Source organism: Ambystoma mexicanum, chromosome 8 (genome assembly GCF_040938575.1).
Source record: "Ambystoma mexicanum isolate Mex_15411 chromosome 8, UKY_AmexF1_1, whole genome shotgun sequence".
Lineage (NCBI taxonomy): Eukaryota > Metazoa > Chordata > Amphibia > Caudata > Ambystomatidae > Ambystoma > Ambystoma mexicanum.
Window position 1 is genome coordinate 507052525 of NC_090929.1, and position 24576 is coordinate 507077100.

The window sequence follows — 24576 nt, forward strand, 5'->3', positions numbered from 1 at the left end:
CTCGTGGTCTAGGAGCACCCCACACATTAGCTGGTCTAGCCAAAACTATTTCATAAGGGGATAACCCTGATTTGGATGCAGTCTGTAGTCTGTAGTCTGCAGTCTGTAGTCCTCAGAGAGAGTAATGCTAAAGGTAGAGCATCTGGCCATTTAAGTCCTGTGTGTGCACAAACTTCAGCTATTTTATTTTTCAAAATTCCTTTGTGGCGCTCAATTAACCCTGTACTTTGTGGGTGATTAGCCGTGTGAAATTTCTTTTTGATTTACAGTCCATTACACGCGTTTTGTATTACTTCTGCAATAAAGTGGGTGCCATTTTTAGACCAGATTACCCTGGGTAATCCAAATCTGCGGAAATATTCTTTCAACATGGCTTTCGCAGTGGAGATGGTTGTGTTGTCTTTCAAGGGAAAGGCCTCTACCCATTTACTGAAGGCACAGATCACTACTAGCACATATTTCAAATTATTACAACTTTTTAATTCCATAAAGTCAAAAGGCAAAACTTCAAATGGGAAGGTAGGAGAGTCATCATTTCCTGCAGAGACCGTAGTCCCTCAGGCTATAGTATTCTGTAAACATATCATACAATTTTTAACTACTCATTTCCTGCAGAGACCGTAGTCCCTCAGGCTATAGTATTCTGTAAACATATCATACAATTTTTAACTACATTCTCAGCTGTTGTAGTGATCAATTCACCAAACTTTCTCCAATTGTTTGCAAATAGCTTTAGCGTGTATGTGGGCGGGTCCATGGGTCATACGCATAACCAAAGGTACATAGGCATTAGGTAACAGCCATTGTTCTTTAAATCCTGTGACCCAACACCCCTCTTCATTCTGTATAGCAATGTTATCTTCCCATCCCCTCATTTCCTCATCAGTGGCCATGCTTGTATCTCTTGGATGCTGACAGAGGGTTTCCTCCATGCATCCTGTCCTGATTCCTGGGCCCATCTCATATTCTTAATATTATACCTACCCGAGGTACAATCTAATGCTGTTTGTTTGGCTATGGAGTCTGTAAAATAATTTCCTTTATGAATTTTCAGTCACTATCGTTTAATGGGCAGCACATCTAACTATGGCTAGTTTCTTTGGTAGTGTTGGAGATGACAACAGCCGCAGTATTAAGGAACCATGCTGCATCTTGGTTCAAGTGAAATATCCCCTTTCCACCCATTACTTTTCCAAAATGTTGTTCTACTCTGAAAGCATACTGACCGTCAGTGAGAATATTTACAGAAAGGCTTTCTGATAATTCACAAGCAGGGGTCAAAGCTATGATTTCTGCTGCTTGTGCTGAATTAAAGGGTATTCGTTTGGGCTAGACTATAGTTTTTAAAGTAGTAACCGCATAAGCTGCGGTTGTAGTTCCATCAGGCATTTTAAAACATGATCCGTCACACTATAATTGGCCTACTGCTTCCGGAAGGGGAATATCTCGCAAATCAATTCGGCCCTTGGCGTCTTCTAGATTTGCGAAGAGACAATCGTGGTTGGCTGACTCATTTTCCCTGATACCTTGATTTGGTATGGGTAGTAGCTCTGCGGGGTTGAGTGTATTGCAGAGCTTATTTTAATGTGTGGTGAGAACAATATCAATTCATACCTGGTAAGTCATGCTGAAGTCATATATTGGGTCTCAGTCCTATTTAAAAGGACATTGACTGAGTGAGGTACCATCACGGTTAAAGTGACCTAAAACCATACTTTCACATTGTTTTACCGGCAAAGCTGTAGCTGCTATTGCGCGCAAACATTTAGGCAAAGCACATGCAACAAGGTCTAACGTGGAGGAAAAATAGCTGCACAGTCTATTCCTTCCTCCATGTTCCTGTGTCAATTCAGCCAAAGCACATCCATCAACTTCATGCACAAATAAAACAAATTCCTCAATGTAATCCAAAGTCCCTAAAACGGGAGCAGAATAAAGCGCAGTGTGCAACAAAACAAATGCTTCTTGATGTTCATCAGTCCATGGCACCGGATCCTGTACATGTTTAGTCGTGAGTTGTATTAAGGGTATGACAATAAGCCAAAAATTGGGTATCCATTGTCTACAATAGAGGGCAGCGCGCATCAGCGCTGTTTTTGCGTTTTCGGTTGTCATTTTAGAAAATGTGTGGACTCTGTCAGGTGCTAGTTTCTTACCCTCTTTAGACAAGCAGTACCCTAGGTATGCTACCTCATTATTATTATTATTATTATTATTATTTTTATTATTATTACAATACTGACATTTTTTGAAAGAGACGCTTTATGGCCATGGCGAGCTAGATGTGACAATAACAAATAAATTGCATGTTTGCAGAGTTCCTCCGTGAGAGTTGCAATAAGCAAATCCTCAATGTATTGAATCAATGTAACAGATATGGGCAATTTCAAGGACTCAAACTGTTCCTTAACCCCTTAACTGCCAATGGTTTTCCCTCCCAGTGCCGAGCCCTTTTTTGGTGATTCAGGTATGTCTCCATTCAATCCCTTGTAACTTTTTTGTTACATGTGGTATATGGGCCAAATTTGGTCCCTTTTCTTCCCATATGTAGGTGGTCATAACGCCACCAAGGAATCCAAGTTTGTTCTAGGGGGGTGAGAGAAAATAACAAAAAATAAAGCACGTTTTGTTTTTTCGGAAAAAGCGAATTAAAAGGATGTATGAAGAAGCCTGTGGTTTTTTCATTGTAAGAGTTAGGAACAAATGGTTTGCTGTTCTGAATTCGCCATTTTCAAGGCTTTCAAGAACAGATTGCGTGGAGTTACCATAAGTTTTGTGAGAGCTAGGTGATCCCCTCCCCCCCCTTTTATCCAATAGCACATGCGTAGACGGAAGGGAAGAGGAGGGTAAGAAAGCTGAATTTCAAGACGGAAAGGCATACATTTCTGAAAAGTAGACACATTCCAGGCTTAGCAAGGGGTCATTTGTGCAGGTCAGGCCACAACTGTGTAGGTAAAATTCCCATAGTTTGGGGAAAAATTGGGAAAATGACAGAAAAAAGGTATGTGCTGGACATGGTTGGCACTGTAAGGTAATGGCTTCTGTGAATATTGAGAAAAGCAATGCACTGCTACATTCTCACGACTGTTCTAGTTGGGAATTCAGACATTTTTCATAATATTTTACAAAACAAGCAGTACCACAAGCCAAACACTCTGCCATGTACACAGGATTTTTATGCTGACGGCCCAAACAAACGTACTTAGCATGTGTAAATGAGGAAAACAAATGTGGTGAGGAATGAAGCATAAATTGATCACAGGCAGACCTTTTGAAGGGTAGGTGACTTGTGTAGGTTACAAAAGTGTACAGTGCCTAAAGCAGCGACTAAATGTAGGTTAAATTTGGGAAATTAAAGGGTTGTGTAACAAAGTGCAGTAGCAAATGTATGAAAGCCAAGAGAAAACAAATGTCCTACCTTCCCACAGGTGTCCCAACGAAAACGGTACCTCATGTGTGGGTGCACCTACCTGGGTGCAAAGGGAGAAGGCCAAACCACTGGTACATTAAATGCCCTGCGGAACACTGGATTTGGCTTTGCAGACAACCCGCAGATTTGGGCTTGGGGTGTTGCAGCCACCAAGGAAAATGGGGAAACCCTTGCATTTCTGAAAAGAAGACACCCGTGGGAATCCAAAGAGGGCAGGCATGCGCAAATCGCCCTAGAATGTATTACCCACAAGCCCCAGCAAAGTCAAAAACTTTGGAAAAAACCCTACAATTTTCACACACAGGCAACAACTCATGTTCTACATTCCCACAGATGTCCCGATAAAAATGGTACCTCATGTGTGGGTGCACCTACCTGGGTGGAAAAGAAAATGTCGACCGTCCACAAGGCTAGCGGCCGTCCCAGGGAGCTCCGGCAGGATCCCCATCCTTACCCAGAGTGAAAAGCTGTAACGCAACCCATCCAGAACTCCAGGATGGTTGGAGGTGATGTCCCCGGCCTTGGGTATCCGTCTCCCATGTGGGTGTTCTGTCCCCAAGCACAGCAGGAGTTCCAGGGAGCTCCGGCAGGTTCCCCATCTGTTCCCCCGAGGGAGATTATGTAATGCAGCCGAGCCAGAGCTCCAGGATGGTCAGGGGTGACATCCCTAGCCTTGGATGGCTGTCCCTCATGTGGGTTGGCCGTCCACAAGCCCAGCAGCAGTTCCAGGGATCCTCTGCAGACTCCCCGTCCTTTCCCAGAGGGAGAAGGTGTAAGCTCACCCAGCCAGAGCTCCAGGGTGGTATGGGGTCATGTCCCTGGCCTTGGGCACCCGTCTCGCATGTGTGTTGACCATCCCCAAGTGCAGCGGTAGTCCCAGTGAGCCCCGGCAGGGTACCCCTCCCCTTCCAGAGGTAAATTCTGTAATGCAGGCCAGCTAGAGCTCCAGGATGGTTGTGGGTGATGTTCCTGACCTTGGGCACCCGTCTCCCATGTGGGTCAACCATCCCCAAGCACAGTGGCCCTCCCAGGGAGCCCCAGCAGGGCCCTCGACATTTCCCAGAGGGAGAAGCTGTAATGCTGTCCAGCCAGAGCTCCAGGATAGTCGGGGGGGGGGGGGGGTAATGTTTCTGGCCTTGGATGGCTGTCTCCCATATGGGGTGACCATCCCCAAGGGCAATGGCTGTCCCAGGGAGCCCGGGCAGGGTCCCCATCCCTTCCCCGAGGGAAATTCAGTAACGCAGCCCAGCCAGCGCTCCAGGATTAGTCAGGGGTTATGTCCCCGGCCTTGGCGGCTGCCTCCCATGTGGGTTGACCGTCCCGCAAGCCCACTGGTACATCAAACCACTGGTGCAGCCCAGGCTGCACCTCTGGCTGGGCTGCATTACAGATTCTCACTACAGGAAAGGACCGGGACCTTGCCAGGGCTACCTGGGACAGCCGTTGCACTTGGGGATGGTCACTCCAGATGGGAGACAGCCAGCTGCCCAAGGCCAGGGACATTACCCCTGACTATCTTGGATCTCTAACTGACCTGCGTTACAGCTTCTCCCTCCGGGGAAGAATGGGGACCCTGCCGGGGCACCCTGGAACTTCCACTGGACTTGGGGACAGTCAACCCACATGGGAGACAGGCCACGTAAGGCCCCCGACCATCCTGGCGTTCTGGCTGGGCTGTGTTACAGCTTTTCCCTCTGTGGCGGGATTGGCACACTGCCGGGGCTACCTTGTGGGGTAAAGCTGCAACACAGCCTAGCCAGAACTCCATGACGGTTAAGGGTGATGTCTGCAGCCTTCGGCATTAGTTTCCCATTTGGGTCTACCTTCCCCAAGCACAGCGACAGTCCAAGGGAGCCCCAGCAGGCTATCTGTCCTTTCCCAGAGGGAGTAGCTGTAACGCAGGCCAGCCAGAGCTCCAGGAAGGTGATGTCCCTGGCCGGCTGTCTCCCATGTGGGTTGATGGTCCCCGAGCCCAGCAGCGGTTCTAGGGAGCCCCCGCAGGGTCCTTGTCCTTTCCCGGAGGTAAAATCTGTAACGCAGCCCAGCTAGAGTTGCAGCCTGGGCTTGCAGAAGGTTAACCCACATTGGAGACAGGTGCCCAAGGCCAGAGACATCACCTCTGAGCATCCTGAAATTCTCGCTGGCCTGTGTTAGAGCTTTTCCCTCCGGGAAAGGAGGGGGACCCTTCCAGGATTGCTTGGATCTGCTGCTGGGCTTGGGGATAGTCAACCCACATGGGAGACAGCCGCCCAAGGCCGGGAACAGCACCCCGACCATCTTCGAGCTCTGTCTGGCCTGTGTTACAGATTTTCCCCACCAATGAGCCCAGGCAGTGTGCCAATACCTCCCTGGATGAAAAACATCCCCAAGCCAGGGACCGGGCTCCCTGGGACTGCCACTGCACTTGGGGATGGTCACTCCACATGGGAGACAGCCGCTCCCAGAGAAACACAAATGTTCTGCTGGCATGGGGGACAATTTGTCGCCTGACTCTGCAATTGTGACCCAGCCCACCAAAATACCTCCCCAGACTGCACACACTACCAACAATCCAGCCCCAGTCCCACCCACCTCACTGACAATGGGCCATAACCGTATAATAAAAAAACAACTTGTATAAAGTCGAAGATCTTTGCGTAAAAAAAAACTGTAAACTAAACAAAAAACATTCATTATCTGTGGTCAGACCAGCAAAAACAAATCTTATCACGCTCCGATCACCGCCCCTCACCCCTTTCAAGCCATCCTGGTGGTCTAGTGACCCTCACTCCCCAGTAAAAACACATTTGCCCCTTCCAAGGGGCATATTGGCATACTACACTGCCAATCTCCCCCAGGGAGGTCTAAATTACATGCCCCATCCATTTGGGGCAGGGGGGGAGAGGGCCACCCCCCCCTTTTTATAAAAACTATCCCTGGTGGTCTAGTGGCCCCCACCCCCCAGTAAATACACATTTGGCCCTTCCTAGGGGCAGATTGCCCGATTGCACTAGCCTAGGGAGGGCTAAATGACATGTCCCATCCAATTGGGCGGGGGGCACTCCCCCACCCCCTTTAATGAAAACTATCCCTGGTGGTCTAATGACCCCCCGCCCCCAGTAAACACAAATATACCCTTTCCTAGGGGCAGATTGCACTAGCTACATGAGATGCTCCTCCATTCATTTGGGGCGAGGGTGGCACCCCTTTTCCATTGCAAAGTTCCCTGGTGGTCTAGGGTGTCCCCCCAACAACCCCACCAAAAAAAAGCATTTTTTTTGTTTTGCCCTTTCCCTAGGGACAGATTGGCACATTACTGTGCCCAGATGCCCCAGGGTGGGCAAAAAGTACTGCCCCATGCTTTAAGGGTCAGGGGAGGCAGAGGGCTGCTTATGTAAGCGCACCCCTCTCACTACAAAAACATCCCTGGTGCTCTAGTGGCATTGCTGGGCGCGGATCGAGCGATCCGCGCCCAGCAATGCTTCAAGGAAGGTGTTGGAAATGGGAGAGCCTCAGCCAATAGCAGGGATCCCCGAAACCAAGCAGCCCAATTGACAGGTTCCTCTCCGTCACGCTTAGCAATCAAGGTGCCCTCGCCCTCGGTGGGAACCCACGTTGGGCGCCATTATGAAACTTCTAAGCGCTATAATTAAGACAAAATAGAGCATCTGAGACAGAGTTTCAAAGATTGTAAGACAAATACAATACACAGAGCGGACTTCATGAAATACTGCTTGTGGCTGAATCTGGAGAAGTGAAGTACCTGAATGGTCCATCGTGTTGCTTTTTATACAAACTGAGCCTGCATCAACATATTTCATTTGCAGAATATAATAACACCAATATGTTTAAACCACACACACAATTCACCCAACCTTTATCCATTCTCAAGTGGGTAAAACAAGCTTTTGTATTCGGCAGATGTTCTTACTATGTCAAGAGTCTTTACTTTGCTTGTGGCTCAATCGTATACTTCGTTCCACCATTTCACGATCAGTGACTAATGTTTGAGGTTATTAAACATAAATCCGCCTGCCCTTCGTTCCAACAATGGTAAACCTATTTGAGCAACCATTCAAAGATAACTTTTATGCATTTGATAAAAATGGAAAGACTGAACACTATGGGCCTCATTAGGAGTCTGGCGGTAACTGAGGCTGTAAAACCGCCTGGTTACCGCCGGACTCGTATTATCATTCCGCTTCCGTGATTCCCGGAATTACCGGGGCATTACAACCCCGGTTTTCCAGGAATCACGGAGGCGGAATGGTGTTAATCCCCATTCCCATTGAGTCCTGCGGGACTCAATGGGAATGGGGATCATGGAAACACCGGCAGCATCTCGTAATGCTGCCGGTGTTTCCTCGTCCGCCTGCAGGCGGGCCGTGTTAAACCCGCCAGGTCAAACATGGTGGGAACATCACCTCCCGTCTGTAGGAGTCGGGATCAGGCGGTCCGGAAACAACGGTGGCGGCGGGTTTGCCGCCACCGTTATTTCCGGACCGCCTAATTTGTAATGAGGCCCTATGATTCAGTGTGTAATTGACCTCCGCTTAGTGCAGTCAACCGTTACGTAGTATTTAACCAAGAGAATGAAACTGTATTGAAACAGGTTTTCTTCCTCCGCTAAATGGGAGGACGTGCCTACAATCTTATTTAACCTAAGTTTATCAGCGAAGGCCAAGAGACTTTAAACATGCATTCTACACGGATACATTCTTTTCTTGTAATAACACGTTCTTGCACTGGCTGACAGAAAAGGCCACAAATCCATTTATATTTTGATTTGTTTGGTGAAATTGACCAATGCAACCCTTCTAAACATCGCAAGATAAAAGGGTTTTAATTGCAAAAAGGGATTATCTTAGGGCTAAGAAAATGCATATATTATTATTATATTCATTTTTTTTAAACATGTTTTTATTGAGTTTCTATTGGCACAATGTTATACCATGCAAGGATCAAACAGCAAACTTCATTCAAAGAAAAATAAAGAAATCCCTCCCGCCCCCCTCCCCCACCTGCATAACTCAGTGTGTATATGTTTTAAATCGGAAGATCTTTTTCTCGTTCACGTGAATAAGTCCAATAGTCTTATATTGTGTGGGCATCATTGTTCTTTATATTCTTTTTGAAGGAATTCCAGTACTCCTCCCCAGTCCTCTCGGAATTTCCCATGGTCCCCTTGCATGTTATAAGTTATTAGTTCTAGAGCCAGATGTGACCAGACCCTTAGTGTCCAATCAACAAGCAATGGTGGGGATTCATGTTTCCAGTTTCTAGCAATTTCCAACCATGCTCCTATTAGAAGTCCCATAAAGTTTCTTTTCTGCGAGGTAGTTAGCGTTTTGTCTTTTGGATCCCAAAAGCCCCCTAGCCATATTTCTTCTCCCAGGTGTTCCGTTCTCTGGAACATTCCCATCATTTGATTTTTTATCTCTCCCCAGAATGGTCTTATCCTCGGGCATTCCCACCAGATATGTTTCCAATCTCCCAGCCCACCACACTTTCTCCAACAGTTGTTCGGGGAGGTAGGATACATCTTATTCAGTTTCTCCAGTGTATAGTGCCATTGCACCATCATCTTCACCCACATTTCTCTCGTTTGAATGGCTCTTGTCAGTTTTGGCATCAAGCCCCACAAGTATTCCCACCTCTTTGGGGAGTGCGTAGCCCAGGGTCTTCTCCCATTTCTTCATATATAGCCATGTGGTAGGTTCCTTCAGTGCATTAATAAATTTGTAAGTGTTGGAAAAAAATTTACGAGATCCAGAGTGCGTCATGATGTAGTTCTCAAAGGGGGTCAAGTCCCTAGTCAGTGTTTCTTTTATACGCGCAGCCAATGATGTATCTGATCATATTTATATCTATCTTTTGGTGTCAGATTCAAAAGAGTTTTGCAATCCTCGAAGGATCTGATCTGTTGATTCTGTTGCATATCTCCCACCATCTTGCACCCCCCTTCCTCCCACCTGCGGAACGCTCCCTTGTCCATTCCAGGGGGGAATTCGGGGTTTCCAAATATTGGCATGAACGGGGCGGGGTCCTTGATCAGGGTTTCTTTTGTCGTGGCGGCGTCCCATACCCCCAATGCCGTCTTCATTATTTCGCTAATGTGGGTGTTTGCATGTCGGAATCGTTTATTTATCCATAGCATGTGCCTGGCGGATGTTGTCGCTACCGCCCTATCCTGCCTCTCCCAGATATTCTCCCCCTGTTCCGATATCCAATCCCTCATGACCCACAGCTGGGCCGCTTCGTAGTATTTTTTGAAGTGTGGCATGGCACATCCCCCCTCTTTCCTATGAGCTGTCAGTACCGCATTAGAGATTCTTGGGGTCTTGTTCTGCCAAACATATTTGGAGACCGCCTTCCTAAGTGCTCTGAAAAAGGCCTGTGGGGGCTTTATCGGGAGGGCCTGAAACATGTACATTAGTTTGGGGAGGATTGTCATTTTGACTGCCGTGATTCTCACCCACCAGGAAATTGCTAACGGGTTCCATTTTAGCAGGTCGTTTTTGACTTTTTCTAGGATTTGCGGGTAATTGTGGGAGTACAATTTGTCTATGTGGTCTGTGAGGGTGATTCCCAGATATTTGACTCCCGAGGTGGCAATGTTCAGTTGACAGTCTGTGGCTGCTGTGGCGATTTTTTTCTCTATTCCCCGCCAGAATCAACACCTCCGATTTTTGCCTATTTATTTTCAGCCCTGAAATCTCTCCAAATCGTTCTATGGTTTCCATTAAGTGTGGGAGGGACTTCTCTGGGTCTCCTAGGGCCACCAGCATATCGTCAGCATAGGCCACCGCTTTATGGATCAGCCCCGCCATCTCTATTCCCTCCACCTCCGGCAAATCCCTTATTTTTGCCAAGAGAGGTTCCAGGTATATGGTGTATAGAAGGGGGGAAAGCGGGCACCCTTGCTTCGTCCCTCTTCCTTGGTGCACTATGTCCGATAACCCTCCATTCACTGCTTTCCTTATGGACGGGGAGTTGTAGTTGGCCCTAACCTTATCTATAAAACCCTTGCCCATTCCCATCTTTTGCAGAACCCGAAAAAAGGTAAGACCATTCTACTTGATCAAACGCCTTTTCGGTGTCTAAGGCTACCAGTGCTGCAGGGGTTTGTTTGATGCCTATCTTTTCAACTAGGTGTAGGACTCTTCTGATATCGTGTGTCTGGCGGTTTGGAACAAATCCTGACTGGTCTTGGTGGATTAACCTGGGAAGTACTAGGGCCAGTCTGGTCGCTAAGATCTTCGTGTACAGTTTAGCATCCAGGTTGATTAAAGCTATAGGGCGGTAAGAGGTAGGGAGTTGCTCTTCTTTTCCCTTTTTATGAAAGACCAGCACTTTTGCCTCGTTCATAGACCGTGCCAGATCCCCCTTCTCTCCAAATTTATTGTACAGGAATGTGAGATTCGGGGCGAGGATATCCCTATACGTCTTGTAGTATATGGCAGTGTACCCGTCCGGGCCCGGGGCCTTGTTATTCGGGAGGGACTGTATTGCTGCATGTACTTCTTCTATGGTGATGTCCCTATCTAAGGCCTGTCTATCGTCTTCCGTCAATCCAGGGAGGTGAACCCCGGCCAAGAAGGCTTCCTGCAGGTCCTCCTTCTGATGGTCGGAGGAGTACAATTTTTGGTAATATCTGCCTAGTATCCTTCCTATTTCTTCCGTCTGAGTTCTAAATTGGCCTGATTCTTCTTTCATTGCTCGTATTGTCTGGGCCTGCTGTTTCCCCCTCAGCTGTCTTGCCAGGAGTCTGTCTGCTTTGTTTGCCTTTACATAATACCAGTGTTTCGTGTAGAGTAATGCCCTTTCTGCTTTTTTCGTACTGAGTGTTTCCAATTGCCCCTGAACATGTCTCATCATGCGCATGAGTTTTCTGGTGGGCGTCTGAATTAGTTCTGCTCTGCTTGTATCGCCCCAATTTGCTCTTCTAATTCTTATTATTATATTCTAATACCAGAAAAGGTACAGCACGCCAGGGGAAAAAGGCCCAAGACACGCTTGCAAGGATAACAAGTATTTATTTCTACAAAACAGAGATACATCAGCAAAGAACTCTGCTGTCGCCGAATGTTCTGAGTTCTGTAGGGTCGTGCAGCACCTTATAAGCACGGAAGCTGTCACTAATGATGCCATGACGTATAGTAAAATTCTAGAATATGGATTGGAGGATCCCTATGCGTGTAGGGCCTGCTCCATATTTGATGCCAGGCCATTGGTCCGTCTTCATCTGTCTTTCTCTTTCCACATGGGCACTGCTGGATTTGTGATCCGAGGTGAATTTGGTCTAACAATTAATTGGCTACTAACACAAACAATGTCATTTTATCGTCGTAACGAGCACCTGGAAGATATAGGGATGGGCTCGTGGGGAGCGCCGAGGTCACACGAACTCACATGCTTCACTCGCTTTCAGACATATAAGCAACTTCCAAGGTCCTCCACCTTTGTTTTTGGCTATAATTTGTTGCTACCCTGCACCTTGCTGCACAAATCACGTGACCCATTTGACTGTGCGATAGCCTTGCCTTCTGATCTGTCGAGGGGTGTAAAAGTTTAATGGTCAGTGGTCTGGGTTTGAATGGTCCTGTTGCATGAAGGGGTCTCAGGATAAACTCATTGCCAAGCTGTATTTCTTGTGGGGGGCTCATTGGAGGCAGGAGGACCTTGCTATCCGTTCCGTGGGGTGGTACTGCCAATAGGCGCTCTGCTCCCCTCTCGTGACCTTGCAAGATGCATTCTTCCCAGGGCGTGTGACCTCGAGGGCAATACAGGATCTTTAAGAGACTGAGACACGTGGCTGGGGTGGGGGTTGGTGTTCGCGCTTATGCAAGGGATCTAATACTAACGCACATAATGCTGTTCGCCACTCTTGGGCCTAAATTCTAAGATGGCTGCTGTTTGCCAAGATGGCGTTCACACCTACATCTACCATATAGCTTGTAATGCATGAACTGAGGTAATCGCACACCCTCCTCTATGTGCATCCCACTACCCCCAAATGTTCTCTATTGGTGTTTAGTTCTTGTTCGGTATCGTCTAGGGGGGGTGGGAAGGCCCTCTCTCCTTCCCAACAACTGCTATGCTCTTTACCTTCATTCTTAGAATGGCTACATTAGGGGCATCCACAGTCCTTGTGTTTCTAGATATACCCAGATAGTTAAGTCTCTCCTCTCTTCAGAACGTCTGCCTCTAGACACCAAGTCAACACATTTGTTTTCTTTTTCCTGGCAGAATGCATTACTGAAACGGTAAACTTTACAACATTCAAAGACAACCCATTTAGTTTGGAATGTAATTGAAGTTTTTCTAGCTGGCACTGCAGGCCAATGGGAGTCTGGTCCAATAGAACCAGATCATCGATATACAGCATCCTTCTAATTGGTTTCCCATTAATTCGTGGAGGCAATTGGCTTCCTGCAAACGTTCTCCCAAATCAGAAATTATTGAATGAAAAAGGGCCATTGCCAAAGGGCAACCTTGCTTTAAACCTTTAGCTGTATGGATAACTCTCAAAATTGACCATTAAAATGTAATCTGATTCTAGGAGTCGTAGCAGAAATCAGTGCCTTTTAATCATTTCCAATAAATCTGGTGTGTGACCCCAATCAATCATCTTAATCTGTAGAAGGGATCACTCAACACTATCAAACACTTGCGCGATATCGATAAATGCAAATAGAATGTTGAGCACATAGACATTACTTGAGCTTTAAGAATATTAATGAGAAATGCATGTAGTAAAGTCCCCGTACGGACCGAGCCGGATTGGTACATATCACTCCGATTTAGCTTCCTTAATCCAATTTGTCTGGCTCTCCTTAAGCAAAGAAGCAAATAACTTTCCTGGCACCTCTAAAAGGGCGATAGGCCAGATCCTCGGAATTATCAGCCTATCGCCCTTTTTAAAGATTGGTATAAATATCGCAGATCTCCAGGAAAGAGGAACCTCCATAGCTTTCACTATTTGATTTATTGAATGGGACCTCCAGAAAGTCCGCCCATAGCTCTGGATTATCCTTTGAAACTGCATTTGATATTCCATCCAGGTCAGAGGCCCTGGAACTAATAGCTTGTTTTATCAATGTAATAATGTCATCCCTATCATGGGGAAGCTTCCAGCCAATCTCAATCGTAGGATCCCTCAGTGACTCCTCCCCGGGATTAGATATTGAAATGAGCCCTTCAAAATGGGGAAACCCACCTCTCCTCTGGGATGGGGTTTACTTGCCAGGACAATTGAGGAGTCTCTTCCCTTTTTAAAAGTTGCCAAATATCTGCCGTCCTTCTTTAAGAAATCGCTAGCAGCATCTCTTCTGCATAATTTTGTTTCAGGATTTCCCTATATGACCTTAGCCAATTTTATATTTGTGCTTCCTCTTCTTTATCTGGCTAAGTGGCTCTTCCTTGGGTGATAATAGGGTCGTTCTCCTGATATCTATTCTCATATCTTTTTTTTATTTTTTAGAACCTTCTCACTATGAGTACATGTGCCTATATTGAATTCTACAATGACCCAATTTTCTACTGGTGAATTTGCATAAAATCGGGACATAGTCTACTTTGCTTCATACATCCATCTTACCTATATCTCTAACGAAAGACTTATTTAATTTATTTATTTGAATTTGTATATGCCGCGCCACATGCTCGAAGGCCTGAGGGCGCACGCAAGACAAAACAGGACAGACTGAAAATAGACCGAGCCAGAGGGTCCGATCAGAGATTGCAAGAGACAGTGGCATCAAGCATTGGAGTCAATTAGGAGGGAGGTTGAAGATAAAGGTCTTCATCCTTTTTTTATTTTTATTTTTTTTTATTTTTTTTTTTTTACGCGATGGTCGATGAGGTGGCTCTAAGGGAAGTCTGAGGTGCATTCCAAGCATTAGGACTTAAGACATAAAAAACTGGGGCCACCGGCTTTAGCCAGCCTAACCGGGGCTGCACAAGTCTGATTGATTTCTGATGTGAGTTTACAAGAAGGGGTTTAGTGCAGGAAGCAGTCAGTGAGATATTTGTTAGCAGTGAGTCAGTGTAAGAAGCTTGTGTGTATCTCTTTGCTTCACAGGGAGCCAGTAAAGTTCCCGCCTGGAGGCTGTTATATGAGCACGTTTTGAAAGACCTGTGATGGCACAAAACGCACCATTCTGAGTTATCTGCAGAGAGGCTAGATAAGCTTAGAGCATCCACTCAGGAGACTATTGCAGTAATCCAGGCGGGAACTAACAAGGGCAGAGGCTAGGATGGCTGCATTATCATGTGACACAAGGCTGGAGGTTACTAAGTAGTTTGTTGACTTAAACCATTCTAAACATTTCCCCACCAAATCTGGTCTTCTGATCAATCTGTTTACACACTACACCCGAAGCAACTTCCATCTGTTTATACATTTCACCATAATCATGCCCTTCTATGTAACAAATTAATTTCAGAAAAGCATGGCCACTTCAGGCGGAATGTATCACCTGTAAGTTATTAATACACTGAGAAAGAGAACCAGTGACAACAGTATAGTCCAATATAGCCGTATATGGTCGACTAAACCAGGTTGATTGTGGCAGTATAGCACCAGCAATTTGCCCATTCAATATGTATATCATGCGTTTCCATCAGATTTAGCCTCTTCCACCCTCATTGCTGAAGAGGCATTATTTCATTGGCTCCATAGTTTCACCCTTTTCACTAAAACATAATGCGTTTAAATCACTGCATATCAGTATTTCTGAGCAATCCAAACTAACTAAACACTCATCCAAGGAATTTGCCAGCGTATCAAAAAGTCTTCATCATGCATGGCTTTAGGATTCAAATAGGTATTAAAAGCTGCTATCGAACCTCGGCCAGAGAATCTATCCAGGTCTCACCGGAGTTTGTCTATCTGTATATGGGAATTCTGATTTTTTTATTACAAAAAGTTCCAAACCTAACCCCATCCTAAAGCCTAGAGGCGGGCCTCACCCTTTTACCTTGCACTGCTGGATTCAAGACAATCATAAACCCATCCAAAACTTGAGGTTTGTATAGCCACATCTCCTGAAATAATAGCAAGTCGTATTCTTCACATCTACAGGAGCCCTTAAATGAGTGCACAAAACCATGGTTATTCCATGACACAACCATCATGGTCTATGGGCTAACTTTGGCCTTTAGTACATTTTTATCTAGCACCAAACCCCTAGCTAATCATGCCCATGTATCATCTTTCAGGGGTTCCCCCTTTCGGAGTGATCCATTGCTTTCCTTTTCAGTGAATCATTGGCTCAGTCGCAGGTAATCTACAAAGGATAGTTCGTATAGCAATCAAGCACACTCTTTAGATGCTTTTCCCCCCAATACCACACAACCCCAACTAAAGTCGTCTGCTTGTCCCTTAGTTCTTAACATTTTGCACTGTTGATCAGATTTGGTTATTCCTGAATATCTTTCAGTTTTAAAAGTTAAAAGCTTTTGTCTATTGGTCTCAAATAGCTCAAAACCCAAAGGTAACCATCCATGAGTCGCTTCTAAGAGTGACTGTCTCAACAAACCTGAGTCTATATGCAGAAATACAGTCTAATTGACTATCTTGTACAAATTCGACCCAATTTATAGCCCATGATGCCATAAATGGTGTATTAAATAACTCTTTAATTACAGCTGATTTGGCTCTTTTTGCCCCAGGTTGAGGACATTCCTTGCGTAAGCCGACACCTTATTGATGTTGCGTGGAATTTCTTATTATTTTGAAAATGAAGTTTGTGCATGGGGGGGTCCCAGTTTCAAATATATTAGGCGTAATTGCCAAGAAAAGCCTGCACCTCAGGGATTGCTGTTTTAGAAATTGTGTGCTGCCAGGAGGGATATGCCACTGGATTGCTGTCCCTCAATACAGCTGAAGTGCAAGTATCTTTAATGAATTAAAATATTGCATGGTGAACAACTTGGCTTCTCTGAACATGGGAATTCAGGGGCCATGCCTGCTAAGTTTCTGACCCCACTCATGGTGCTCTTTATGCTATCTGTTCAATGGCCCCGGCACACAGGTTCTGGTCTGCAGTGAGCCTTGCTTTGGAGGATTTGTGCCGAGGGACCACCCAAGCCTCGAACACCTCCGACAGGACCCGCTTGCAGTGAATCCAGATACTACTGGTGGCTGTGCACTCCTCCAAAGAGACACCCATGAAAGCAGACATGAGTTTTGCAGCTCTACAGAGATTAAGAAACCCAGTCATCAGGGTCACCCCAATGCAGCAAGCGATGCTCACCACCCACCTGCTCCAGGTGGCATTGCCATGCGGTGCATCAGCTTAGTCTCTCAAGCTGCCATGTTCCAGTCCAGTGCAGAGCCAGCCCAGCGAAGACAGATTACCGGGGCTGACTGTCTCCGAAGTACTGTGGATTCATTAAATTCACAACCGATTGCATGTAAACACCAGAGGGGAGGGGAATCTGCCATGTTGCCTGCAATTGCCTCCTCGTTTGCTATTGGCCCTGGTCGATCTAACCTATCCTCCGCTGAGATCTGGGACCAGCAGCCTCCTAATCCATCTTCATGTCGATCCTTCTCCAGCTACTCTGGTCTGTTTTCTCTTTGAGTGTCCAGGACAGAATGTGACAAACACTTTGTCGCACTGTCTGGAGCTAGTAGTGCGCTCAAAGTATGCTTGCACTATCCTCCTCACATCCAGCAAATGCGGAAGACGACCTTTAACTCCCTCCTGAGTCATTCAGCATGTGAAGGAGGAGGTCCTCCTGAAAGTATGAGATTCCTTAAGGCTTCAACAACGGGTCGAAGAGGGGAACCCCAGTTTGCTTAGTCTACGAAAGAACCCCATAGCCACTAGGAAGGTGCACATCTAGGACAAACGTTTTCTTGCGATCTCATCTAGGGATTCAAAGTGGAGAACGTACAGTGCCTTGAGTACAAAGGAGGGGATCCCAAGTTGAAAAGGGTACCTCATTTTAGATTGGTCTGTCCTCATCTGCTGAAAAGGCCTTGGGGTGGAGGCCGCAAGCTGTGGCCAACGCAAGGATGGCCAAGTGAGGAGCCTGCTGCCAGCTGAAGTAGGGTGCGGGAGGGGGTAACCAAGCTTCCTTAGCAAGCAGGGTACTACCGAAATGACATTGACTCCCTCTCTCTGGATCCAGAGCAGCATTGTTTAGGAGGAGGGTGGATGGCAAAGGAAAGAGAAGAGCTGCAAGCCTTTCAAAGGACAGACTGTCTGTGTTTGGAGATCGGGGGAAAAGGGGTGGTCTAGTGATCTTGACCCCAGTATCTTGGAAAGAGAGCATCAAAGTAATGGTCCAATAGATCCACTTCTGGTGCCCTGAACTCTCTGCAGATCTCACTGAATATACATATCCTCAGGGACTACTGCAGACAATGGGGAAATCTAAACGGACTGTTAGGGAGAATTCTCTCTTTAGGCTGAATTTCCTAACCTAGTGAGTCCCCCAGCAGCTTTGCTGGATTTCTGGAGTTTGTTTTTTTCTCCTGCCAAAAGTGAGACTCTTTTTCTCCCACTCTTGGACATGATTTATGGTGTTCCTTTGACTTTTAATGTGTTTTATGGGCTATGGGGTCCTTTACCCCATAGGGTCTCATGTGTTTTTACTATGTGTGTTACACAGCACCCTCCATGCAGTAACACAGGGGTGTCATAGTGACACCCCACCATAAACTCCATACCCTGGGACTGACTACTATCTCCCAGGGCATGTAAAGTCACCATTGGCTTTACTAGTCCCAAATTATGAACAGAAACCAGTACAAACCATCATATTGTGGACGTACTGGTTGGGGCAATTCGATTGCCCCGGGGTCCGTTAGTCGAGGGGGCACGTCTCCGTCCCAACTGATCGAGTTTTGGCTGGTGGCAGTGGATACTATTGTTTATTTTCGACCGCAAATATATACCTATGGGATTTTCCCATTGTTCGAGGCTACCAACTTTAATTATTTAATTCTCATAGCCTCGAACATACCGCCGGTTTATTTATTTAATATTAATTCGCCGGTTGGTATTTTTTTCCAGGACTCGATTCTAAAATGGCGTTTGTGTTCTCTTCTGTGACTCCAACCCAAGTCGAGCCCTTTGTTCCACTTTTTGGCGGGCTTCTCCACAGAAGCCTCCAAAAGTGGTGGCACTCTGTCTGGGTACAACAGGGGATGTGGGAGGGGGTTTAGGCACCCTGGACTGAGTTACCTTGGTAACTCCAGTCGAACTCTTGTGTGATTGGCCCAAGTGGTGAGCCGGCCGGCTCACCACTTAGCATGTTTGATTGACAGCTAGGCTGAGGGAATGGGGGTGTGCTGCATAAAAGCAGGGCTTTGGGGACTGGAACTTCAGAAGTCGCCACAGGACCTGAGAATCCGACGAGGGAATAGCTGAGCCGACCTACCACGACGACACCACCGGTGGAGCCCTGCGGAACCGTCTCACCACTTACGACGACAGAGAAGATCTCCCGGCTGGAGAGGCTTCTTCCCCTGACTGGTGGGCACAACCAGTTTACCCTCTCTTCGGATCCCAGGCCGTCTTGTGGTCGAATTGCCGTGCCAAGCACCCACTAACCACTGGACTGCGAATAAAAGGACCGCTCCTTTTACCTGAGAACTCAGTGGCTGGTTTCTTCCCTGGCAGTGCAACGGACTCCTGTCTTCCTCCCCGACGAGATCCTCTCTTCCCCCGTACGAAGCACCGACTTGCATCCGCTGCCAGGAACAACTGCCCCCGCTGGAGTATTCTCACCACTTTAAGGTACTGTGCCCGCCAGTCCTCCCTTTCTAAAGATTGCTACAAGGTAATAATAACCCCTTAACGTTCTGGACTGGGCTGGCCGCCTTGACCCTCTAACTGGTCCCTTTCTTTTGGTCCAACTCTTTTTGAACCTTTGCAAGACTCTTGTGCACTGCAACCGTGTGACCTTGGACACATTTCGTTTTGATCCTCTTAAAGTGGATCTGGCCTGCTGACTCTAAACTCACGGTGTTATTTTGCCTTCCTCTCTTGTTGTGTTCTTGTAAAAGTGTTGGGATCTGTTTCAATTTATTCTCTGCTTTTCTCTCCCTTTTAAAACAAATTATTAGAGTGCCATCTACGTTAAGCGCTCACCGCTGTCTGAAAATAAGTGGGGCTTTACTTAAGACTTGTCTAATATTCCTTTAAGGGAGTGTATACCTTTTTAGTGACCGTGTTTTTGAATTGCTTACTATTAGTGCCTGTGTGTTTTTCTAGATGTGGTTTTAAATAAATAATTATATCTCTTTTACACCAAGCCCTGGTCAGTGTTAACTTGTTCTACTGTGTTGTTTTGACCTACTGTGAATACTCTGTATACTGCCTAATTCTTCTTGAGGGAAGTCTGACTGCTCAGTCACAGCTACCAAGTGAAGCTGTGAGGTACAGACTGCTACCAAGTGGGTTTACTGCCAAACACCTGTAGTCTTAAATCTTTTGCATTGGTCCCAGAGGGAACTGCACAGGTTTCTGCCTAACAACTGTGTCTGCTCTGGAATCCTTCACCACCAGTAATCAAGAAGCCTCACGCGGCAGAATGCTGGCCTCTACTCGGCACATAATCTCATAAGCTGGGGTGGAATGAGACCATGTGCCGCCAGCTCATTGACAAGGTTGTCCATGCAGACTAAGACTGCCCTCCCACTGACCTCTGAAGCCGGAGCAGGAAGGGCTTTCAGAAAGGCAGCAAGCCATCTCCAGTTCCAGTATCTCTTTTCCAATTCCTTCAACCATTACCTGTGTATGTAGAAGAAGCACAGAGTTGCACCCCGGCCCACATGCCTGAAATTGGCAAGCAGGTCCACCGGCTGTGGCAGGTAGGGGTGGCACTATGGGGTATCCCTGAAGAGAAAACATGGATCTTTGGCCACCTCTTGGACACTCGCCTGAAGAATATTTAGTCTATAACTCCTTTATTTTTCACCCACCTCACCCCTGTTCGTCCGTGCCTTCTCCAGGACCCAGGGGTTCCACTGTACTTGCTGCAAGCAGTAGGTAGGGCAAGGATTGAAGGCTGAAGAAGCGGTAGGCTGGCATCCATAGCATTAAGCTTTTTCACCAACATGTAAAGTTTCACGTTATCCCCAGCAATCCAACACTTCCACAAAGTTTCACCACAATTCTGATTGTGTGGTTTCCAATACTCCTGCAGTAATCCAGGGCACCCCAGGAGTCCAGGCCAGAGACACAACTATGGTCCAAGTTGCACTCACCGCACCAACCAAACTTCGCTTGAGGGAGAGAGCCACAAGCCTGGATAGGAGGGCCAACAACACATGAACCCCTCAAGCTCGTCACCAGAATTATAAATTAAGTCTCATCTGAGCACAAGTGACACTTAGGGTTCTAGAAGGTTCCTTTATTAAGCCTGGGAGACATACAGGGAGGAAAAAGTCTCTCCTCCCAGCGTAACCAACTGCACAGCTCAACTGGAACTCAGTGTGCAGGGACAGCTATACAAGGCAGGAGAATCTAGAACACATAACATATAATGGAATGTAAACAGCAACCCGTTTGAGCCTTAACGCTGGGCCTAGCTTTGATAAATACTCTACACTAAATACTGGCCAATATAACACAGATAATTCTGGCAGCGTAATCACATTGTCTGAATGCCACTTAACGTCACTTAATACATGCTATAACCTGAATATCACTTAAGATATACTATAACCATATGGGCTTCAATAACATTATTCAGTGCTTAGACATTCCAAGTACTTGAAGTCCAGCGGAATTGTGTCAAACTATGAGTCATACAATACTTAGTTCATGTATAAACATGTTTATTATTTGGTTTCAAGAACCGTTTTAGTGTGCTGTTTGTGTACCTTCGATATAAGTATTACATTACTATATACATAATCTAAAAACCCATTCAACAAAAGTTAACGGAAACTGTTCCGAATAATGCTAATAGAGACAACCTAGAACTCCTATGCCATCAGACCCTCTTAATAAGTGGGTTAACATAGCATTTTATCTATAATATTTAGGAGAGACTATATCAAATATTCTATAAACAAGCATCCGTATATTCAACAACTTAATTGTAGGACTCTAATTATTCTGAATTAGTTTGCGATATAAGAGCATCAGAAAATGTTGATGCATCCGCAACTGAGTTACTGAAAAATATTTTTTCTGACAGTTTTCAAATGCAAAGGAAATGGCGTTTTGTATTTAACATTTTTCTCCCTCAGTCGAAGTTTCTCTTCAAGAAAATGTTTTGTCGCCTGAACGGGGGAACATTTGGAAAAACCATGATTTTGGCATTGTCCTACCGAATCTCTCCCTTTTCCCTAGCTACTTTCAGTATAAGGTCAGTGTTCCTGTAATTGAACATTCTGGCTATCACTGGATGAGGGGGCTTCCATGAAGCAGAACAGGGACCTGAAGAACGATCTGCTTGCTCCACCAGAAATTTAATAGAAAGTACAGGATGACTTTGTAGCTCTTTTTCTGGAGTAAAAGTTCAATAAATCTTTGAATTGTCGACTCTAGCAGGCCCAAGATCCAAATATTATTGCGTTGTGATCTTGCCTTCAAATCTTCATTTTCTGTTCGCTCAGTCATTTTAGTTCCTTCTCCGAACAGCCACTGTGGAGTCCTATACACCTATACGTTTTTCCATTCCAGTAACACTGCTGCAGAGATGTTCAGTTTTGTGCTGCAAGGCCTCCAGCTTTGCGGGCAACACACCTGTCTTCAATTCCATCATGTGCAGTGGCCTTTAATTTCAAAGAGAAAGCCATGCAGATCTGAATTAGATTACCCCTGCTGGGCTAGTTCAGTGTTGGATATTGCCATTGTGCAGAGCACCTCGTTTAACTTCTGAGATGAGCAGGTAAGAACGTCTAGTTTAACTTCAGTATTTTGCTTCGAACCTGGCATGTCTCATTAAACCTGCAGTCTCTAGTTGTGCACATCAATGGAGGTGTCTCAAAACAGTCTAGCTAACCAGAGACTTTCCCACGTTAAGCAAGTTGCTACCAGATATCCTGGAAGATCAGAGAAAATAACACTATTATTATTACTTCTTCCACTGTGCAATATCGAATGCAACCTCTAGCTCCCCTCACCACAGGGCCTCAGCGTCACAAAGGGTCTTGTTGGGCAGATTCGCGCTTTAACATAAGCAGTGCCCTGACTGACCCCATCCCTCAGTGCTGCCACTTCGATTCTGCTTTCCTTAAATCAGTATTACAATGGCTGACACAAACCACATGTCCTGCTAAGTAGCAGATCAGTGATGAGGGTGCATTAAGTGCAGCCCAGAGCCCGATCCATCTTTAACTGGGAGCTGAGACAGCTGTTGAATCACAGTCGTCCTGCATTGCTAATTGGTTAATTTACAATATAATCAGCTTAGCTGCAAGGATATATCCTTAGGATAGAGGTCTGACGTCAGTGCTGTTCTGGTATCAAGCAGCTATCTTGATCGCTGCGCTCTGAACACCACCCACCCTATCCCCTGCATTTGGTTTTGTTCAAGGCAGTGATCATTTTATTAATCAATGTTTACAAGCCTCTAGCTGTTTGAGATGAAGAGAGCACCATCTACAACTATTGCAAAGCCATATCTTAAACCCTCGACCTCATAAAAATCCATAAGGAAGGCCAGGGCTTATGCTGCAAGACCATAAGAACTTTCGGAATTTGGGCTTTACATATCGTGGAAACTGGGGAATTGAGATCTGTATCTACCACTGAGATACAAGGATCTGCCTGTATTCTCTGAATAGAGATCATTTGCCATATGAAAATGGAGCAAATCTACCTGGTTTCCACCTGGTCAATGTTGACGAGACAGTCCAAAATCGGGGCGAACAGTAACAGGGTTAGGAAATAGAGGAAAGGAAGCAAGAAATTGAGCAAGAAAATGGAATCTGCAGAAGCAAACAAGTAAAGGTCCCAAGAGACTCCAGGATATTTAATCCCTTGAGCCAGAGGGGTATTTCTCTCATGGTAGAAGACTTTAGGAATCGACACAAGATGCTATACACCGCTGAAGAATGTCCTACATGTTTGTGTTGAAGGGACAGAAACTTGTACAAGTTGGGAATCTATAATGTACTAATGAGAACAAAAATTAGCCGAAAGTATTGAGGCCTAAGGATCCCAGTGTGAATGAATTACACGTGTTGACCTACAATCAATTACATTATTAGGACCCACTTATGTTAGTTTCACTTGTGGTATAAGATTTTGCATTTGTTTTTTAATCTGTTTTACGATATATGGTCATTTTTATGATTGTTTTTTTAACGGACATTAGGTTGTGTGTTTAATAAAATTTGTTTATGAATTGTGAAGCTGTTTGATAAGATACCCTACCATTAGGCACTTTTTAGACATGTAATGATGCACATATTTGAGACTTGAAATGTAAAAACACGTATTCGGGTATATGGGCTATTATTTTTGACACTGTCAGGCCTGAAAACAAGGTCTCCGTCTTCGAAAATGTCTGTGAAACCACACTAAAGGGAATCATTTAAGATGTTATCAGACATGTTTTGTTGTTATACAACGTCCACATTTGAGAACGTTTAAACAAATACTTTCACGTCTTTTTAGATGATGCGAGGTGGCAAAACTCATACAATGTTAAGGACCAGTGGACGTCAGGGGTTGGTAGCAGAGGAACGCTGTAGGAGCTTGGTTTTAACTTGTAGCTATCAAAATCTTTAAACTCCCTAAACTATGTGTAGTGGGGAAGTGGGGTGCTGCTTGCAAAATCAACTAGATTACATTTGACCCGGGCAACTTTATGATTGGGTGGCGACATCATCACGCAGGAATAGTATTGGGAGGCGGTAGCAGCAGAGTCCAGGTATTTTCGTCTCATATTCAACCTTCTGACCCGGTGCTGAACCCAAAGCCGTTCCGGTGCTGAACCCAACGTCGTACCTGGAAAAGGGTACTTGAAGGTAACTTGTCTAGTCCATGTTGGCAGCGGGTATTTCTGAAGGGGGAACAGCCCATGGCTGACTGTTTATTCTAAACTCCACATGTGTTTTTCAATCCTTCCGTTTGTTTTGAGTATGTATTTTCCTGTGCAAGATGATGGGATTTCTGGAAGGAATGCCATTTTTACCATGTTATTATGTTGCTGCTAAAACTGCATGTGGATGTTACATGTTGGGTAGT

At 45.7% G+C, this 24576-nt stretch overlaps 1 protein-coding gene across 1 annotated transcript in view; it reads left to right on the plus strand.

Moving 5' to 3' along the window:
- Positions 1–24576, plus strand: part of PRKCZ (protein kinase C zeta) — a 1951357-nt gene that overhangs the window by 190070 nt on the left and 1736711 nt on the right. The window lies entirely within an intron of this gene.